General features: G+C 35.8%; 1 non-coding gene across 1 annotated transcript; it reads right to left on the bottom strand.

The window, feature by feature from the left end:
* Positions 1–4,146: 4,146 nt before the first annotated feature.
* LOC112513924 lies at positions 4,147–4,253 on the bottom strand. Its single transcript, XR_003069382.1, has one exon. It is a non-coding gene; the product is annotated as a small nucleolar RNA R71 (small nucleolar RNA).
* Between the last annotated feature and the right edge of the window lie 1,853 nt (positions 4,254–6,106).

Raw genomic sequence — 6,106 nt, 5'->3', positions numbered from 1 at the left:
ATTAAGCACGTCAACTTGAATGACATAAGAGGTAGACTTGAGAAAGTTGCCGACAAGGAGACTTGTCATTTATGTTTTTCAAAACTTAACTCCCGACGGGTTGGTCACTCTTCGAAAGTGTCAAAGTGTGATAGATTCAGAGATGAACTATCAAGAACACGCCAACTCGAATGATATGGGAATCGACTCGAGAGAGTGATTTTTAATAAAGAAATTTTTTTATCCATATATTTTGAAAACACCATCGTGTCACTATCCCCGGTCCGGACACCACATAGAGATATGGGTGGAAAGCTATAAGATAGTGGAATGGTGAAGTCCGAGAGGAATGCCTTCAAAATAGATGGTGGAACTTAGTTTCGAAACACTGCTTGCTGTAGCATTCCTATAGCACTGGCTGCTGGAATTTGTGTTTGGGTCTCACCTTAAGTCTTACACCCTTGCTTCTTTTATATACTCTGTATTCTGTTTGGATTAACCTTAAAGTCAAACAAAAGTCTTCAAAATCATCATCTGAAATCATCTCTTTCATTGGACTCTAATCTAACTTTGGCTACAATCTCTGTGGACGATAATTCGTTACTTGTACCACTTTATTACTTGGAAAGACGACGTTGGGTCGTATTGTATACTTGCTTTGTGGCCCAATTTCATTAAGTCTAAATGTGTGAAATATAACCGAACCACTCATCTAGTTGTTCCATGATCTGAACAACTATACTCAGAACAACCAAGTGCATGCAAACTGAATCCAGAAGGATAGTGTTGGTCCTATTTTCGACAACGATTATTTCCATATTTATAGGATTCATTTACCATGTAAATATTTCCTATATAAGCGATGATATAGACATAGAGTAGAAGGGAATTTTGACACATATCAGATACACAAAATACACACAAACATCACATGAGAATCGATTAGGTTTTTGAAAGAGTTTGTATTCAATAAAGAAAGCGGTGCCAATTTCTATCCATCTTCTTCTACAAATCTCTCATTTTCAATTCCTTTACCTTGTTCTACTGTCACATCTGGCCAACACTTTATTCCAAGGATATATGTTGCCTCTCCTAGATCCTTCATCGCAAAACACTTCCCTAGCCATACTTTTACTCCTTCAAGCATTGGGATGTCGTTTCTAATAATCAATATGTCATCAAAATATAGGATCAAGAATACTATTATGCTCCCACTGATCTTATTGTATACACAAGGTTCATCTTCGTTTTTTACAAAAATCAAACTCCTTGATTTTCTAGTCAAAACGAAGATTCCAACTATGAGATGCTTGCTTGAGTCCATAAATGGACCTCTGCAATTTGCATACCTTTTCAGGATACTTTGGATGCTTGAGTCCATAAAAGGTACTTTACGTACTAAATACTTAGTATGTATCAGGGAGCTAGGTTTATGAAGGACTATGGATATCAAGCATCAAGTCAAGAGTATAACACTTCCATTCAAAAAAATTCAAAAAATATGCATACTTTGGCTATGGAATATTTATGCTCATTTTTTTAGTTTATTAGAAATTTGAGTCTTTTAATTTGTCATTTTCTGTTGTTTGGGGACAAACAACAATGCAAGTTTGGGGGTGTGATAAGTGTTAATTTATTAACCTTATTACATCATTTTCTTAATCATTTTCACTTGTTTTATTTGCCCATTAGTGTCTTAATTGAGTATTTTTATGACATTTTCATATATTAGTGGTAATATAACATATCTAATGTTAATTCTCTGTTTATTTAGGTTTTTGATGATTTTTGGGCCAAATCCTGTAGCAGTCCTGTAGGAGCAGGTGTGGCAGAATCCTATAGCACCTGTCCATGAGCTGCACGTTTTGCCTGGGCCGAAAATTCTTGGGCTGTTCCCTTGAAGCTGCTGGGTCAACGGCCTTGGGCCTGGTCAAAGACCATTTTTGAAGCTCCTTTTGTCTTATTAGGTGGCTCCCATTGTGCAAACTCCCTTAGCCTATAAATAGAGGCTTAAGGCTTTGTTTTCTATACACTTACTTATGCTTTCTACCATTTTACACATATAATCTTTGGATTAAATACTCTCTAGATTATTGCTTTCGGTTTCATGCTTTCAGTTTTCTTGCTCCCAACCAAGAATCGATTTTTGTGAAGTGAATTTGTGATTGCTCTTTCAAGTTTAATTCAAGTACTCGTATTTTATCTTCATCTCATTTCTGTTTTTATTTCCAAGTTACGTTACGTTTCCTAACTTTTGCTACAAGTTACAAATTAGTCGATCTCTATTGCTTTACATTGGATTTCATCCTTTATTGGTCACGACTAATTTACGTAGACTAAATACTCTGTTCTTAAGACTTTGCAAGTAACTTTTCGGTCTTAGTAACGAAACTTGTTTTCCAAGTTTTGTTACTTGTCTTGCAAGTTTCTTCAAAGTCAACTTCTCTTCTTTCCATCTTTTCATTTGTCACATCTCCATCTCATCAAGTACTTTCTTTACATCATTACCTAGATTAATGTTAATTAATAATATTTAGTTATTAGTAATTTAATTTCAGTCCTTCACATTTCAGTCTTTATATGTCAGTCATTTACATTTCAGTCTTTATATTTCAGTCTTTTATATTTCAGTCTTTACTTTTCTGCATTTTACTTTTCTGCATTTTACTTTACTGCAATTTACCTTTCTGCAATTTAATTTCCAGCAATTTACTTTCAGTCATTTATATTCCTGTCATTTAATTTCCAGTACTTTAAATTCCAATATTTTAATTTCTTGTAATTTATTTCTGCAATTTACTTTTCCGTATCAGTTATTTATTTTTTCAGTTCTTACATCATTCGAGAGAAGAAACCGATGATGGGCTAAATGCTATAGCTTGGGGTGTAACAGGAAAGTAAGACCAAAGCCGATGTGAAAGTACCAAGGTGTCTTATTAGCATTATAGTCTACTATTTGTTTCAGGTGCTTAATATTTCATTTGATGATTACATTAAAATTAATACTGTGTTGTGCTTGGATTCACGACGTTTAACATAAATGATATCGTATCGATAGCACCTTGACCGGTGTGTGCTCTTGAGAGGCCGTTTGACCCGATAGTTGATACTGTGACAATTATATAAAATCATTTATTGATTTAGATAATTGTGACAGGAATGCTATGTCAACTTTTTGCTGAATCATTTGTTTAATATATTAATCAACCTTTGCACCCTGTGCTTCTTTTTAAGATTGATATTTTCCTTAGTTGTTAATCAAATCACCCAATTTTAGATAAATCAAATTCTTCGATTCGCCATCTGAAATTAGTTTTTATAAACTGGACTTTTGAAGAACTTTACAAGCTATCTATGTGGGAACGATATCTGGTACTTATACCATTATTACTTGTTACGAGACGACAGTAGTTCAAGGTGTATACATGCACCGAGTTCTATTTTTGTGTTGAAATCTAAGGTTGAATAAACCGACGAACAAGTTTTTGGCGCCGCTGCCGGGGATAGCACGCTGAAGTTTTTCTTTTTAAGGTAAAGTTTATAAAGGTTACTTTTTCTACCATCTTTTTGAACGCACCATGTATGCCAAGGCTGTCGGACGGTGAATTTTTTCCACTTGATCCGGATATTGAACAAACTTTTAGACAACGAAGAAGAGTGCAAAGAGCTCTTCGAGCTTTAAAATCTGAAACAATGGCTGAAAATGTGATTATTGACGGAGAAGGTATAAATAGAAATGAACCAAATATTCCATATGAGGATGAGGCTCAAAACATCTTTCGTCTTGCAAATGCTAAAAATGGTGGCATTATGGCGTATGCTATTCCTAACTTAACTCAATTACACACAGGAATACGTAAACCTACCATTGGTGCCATCCATTTTTCACTTAAACCACTGATGTTTCAAATGCTTCAAACAAACGGCCAGTACGCTGGTTTATCTTCTGAAGATCCTCATTCTCATCTGCTTTCTTTTATGGAAATCACAGACTCTTTTCTCATCCTTAATGTTTCAGACGATGCTCTGAGACTAAAACTTTTTCCATTTTCACTAAGGGATCGAGCAAAAGCATGGTACAATTCTTTGCAACCAGAATCAGTGACTACATGGAATGAAATGGCAGAAAAGTTTTTGAAAAAGTATTTTCTACCCACGAGGAATGCTAAGTCCAGGAATGAAATCTGTACTTTTAGACAATTGGATGATGAAGCAGTTCCTGATGCATGGGAAATGTATAAAGAGCTGCTGAGAAAATGCCCTCACCATGGCATTCCGTACTGTATACAGCTAGAGACATTTTACAATGGCTTAAATATCGTTGCTAGACAAATGCTCGATGCTACTGCAGGCGGAGCTTTCACAGCTTGTACCTATAATGAAGGTTTTGACATACTTGAAAATATTTCTAATAATAACGGACAATGGTCTGACCCACGTGCAATGCCACTGAAGAAAACAGCCGGAATAAATGAGGTAGATGTTGTTTCAGCATTAACAGCTCAGATCACTAAGCTAATTTCAAATCTAACATCTAGCCCACATGTGCAATCTGATGCTAATACCTTTAATCCTAATGTTCAATCTGTGCAATGCGTGTACTGTGATGAAGGTCACTCTTTTGAACATTGTCCTGGAAATCCTGAGCATGTAAATTATGTCAACAAGACTGGACCATTTTCGCAGACTTATAATCCTGGATGGCGAAATCATCCAAATTTTTCGTACCATAGTCCAGCTCTTAACCCACCAATGCAAAAGCCTCAAGGACAGTCCAATTTTCAACCGCAAGAACAGTCCAATTTTCAACCGTAAGGACAGTTCAATTTTCAACAACAAGGTCAATCTAATTTTCACTCACAAGCGCATCAAGGCAATCATAATAATCAACAAGCTAATTTTCAGAATCATCAGTCTTCTTTCCAAAGCAAGCCCAAACAGCAAGCTGAATCATCTACTTTTTTGGAAGCAATGATGAAGGGTTTTATAACCCAAATTCAAGCTTCAATTAAAAATCTCGAAACTCAAATGGAACAAATGACTTTGGAGATAAGAAAAAGACCAGTAGGTACTCTACCTAGTGATACAGAGATACCTCAGAGGGAAGGAAAAGAGCATGTTAAGGTTGTTACGTTAAGGAGTGGAAAGAGTTATTTAGAAAATACCCAAAAAGAACAAAAAGAACCAAACAAAGCAGAGATTGAAAAGAAAAATGTAGAACAAGATTTTGTTACATCTGTACCAGATTTTGTGATTACCATTCTTGTGAGTACTAGTGAGCCTCAACCCATAGTCAGGCCCATAGATAGTACGGCCGTTCCAGAAAGATCAGATTTTCCACTATTATTTCGTGATGAACCCAAGACAACTCAGACTCCCAAAGAAAGTGTTGTAGTGGAAGTGTCACAATATGGTGACAGTCCTGCAATAAATGACCAGACCAGTCCTATAATCCCTGATAGAACTGAATCAGAACCAATTGTAAGACCAGTTTTGAAATTGATTCCAGCACCAACTCTTCAAAAGACTACGTCTCCTATTCCAGTCACTCCTTATATTCCTTATCCCCAAATATTAAGGAATCAAAAGGAAGAATTACAATTTAAAAAGTTTCTTGATGTTTTTAAATAGTTGGACATAAACATACCCTTGGTTGAAGCTATTGAGAAGATGCCAAGTTATGCAAAGTTTTTAAAAGACATTTTGAGTAAAAAGAAAAAGTTGACTGAATATGAGACTGTGGCTCTGAATGAAGGTTGCAGTGCTTTGTTGTCCAGTAAAATTCCTCCTAGGATAAAAGATCTTGGAAGTTTTACAATCCCTTGTTCAATTGGAGGAAAAGAGATAGGAAAAGCTTTTTGTGACTTAGGTGCTAGTATAAACCTGATGCCTTTATCTGTCTGCAATACCCTAGGCATAGGTAAAGTTAGACCTACAACTGTAACTCTACAATTAGCTGATAAGTCCATGGCCTATCCCAGAGGAAAGATTGAAGATGTCCTAGTTCAAGTTGATAAGTTTATTTTCCCAGCTGATTTTATCATCCTAGACTTTGAAGCCGACAAAGACATTCCCATCATTTTAGAGAGACCTTTCCTAGCTACTGGCAGAACATTGATAGATGTAC

This window comes from Cynara cardunculus (genome assembly GCF_001531365.2).
Source record: "Cynara cardunculus var. scolymus isolate 2C chromosome LG 5, CcrdV1, whole genome shotgun sequence".
Lineage (NCBI taxonomy): Eukaryota > Viridiplantae > Streptophyta > Magnoliopsida > Asterales > Asteraceae > Cynara > Cynara cardunculus.
This window is presented reverse-complemented; position numbering and strand designations above follow the sequence as displayed.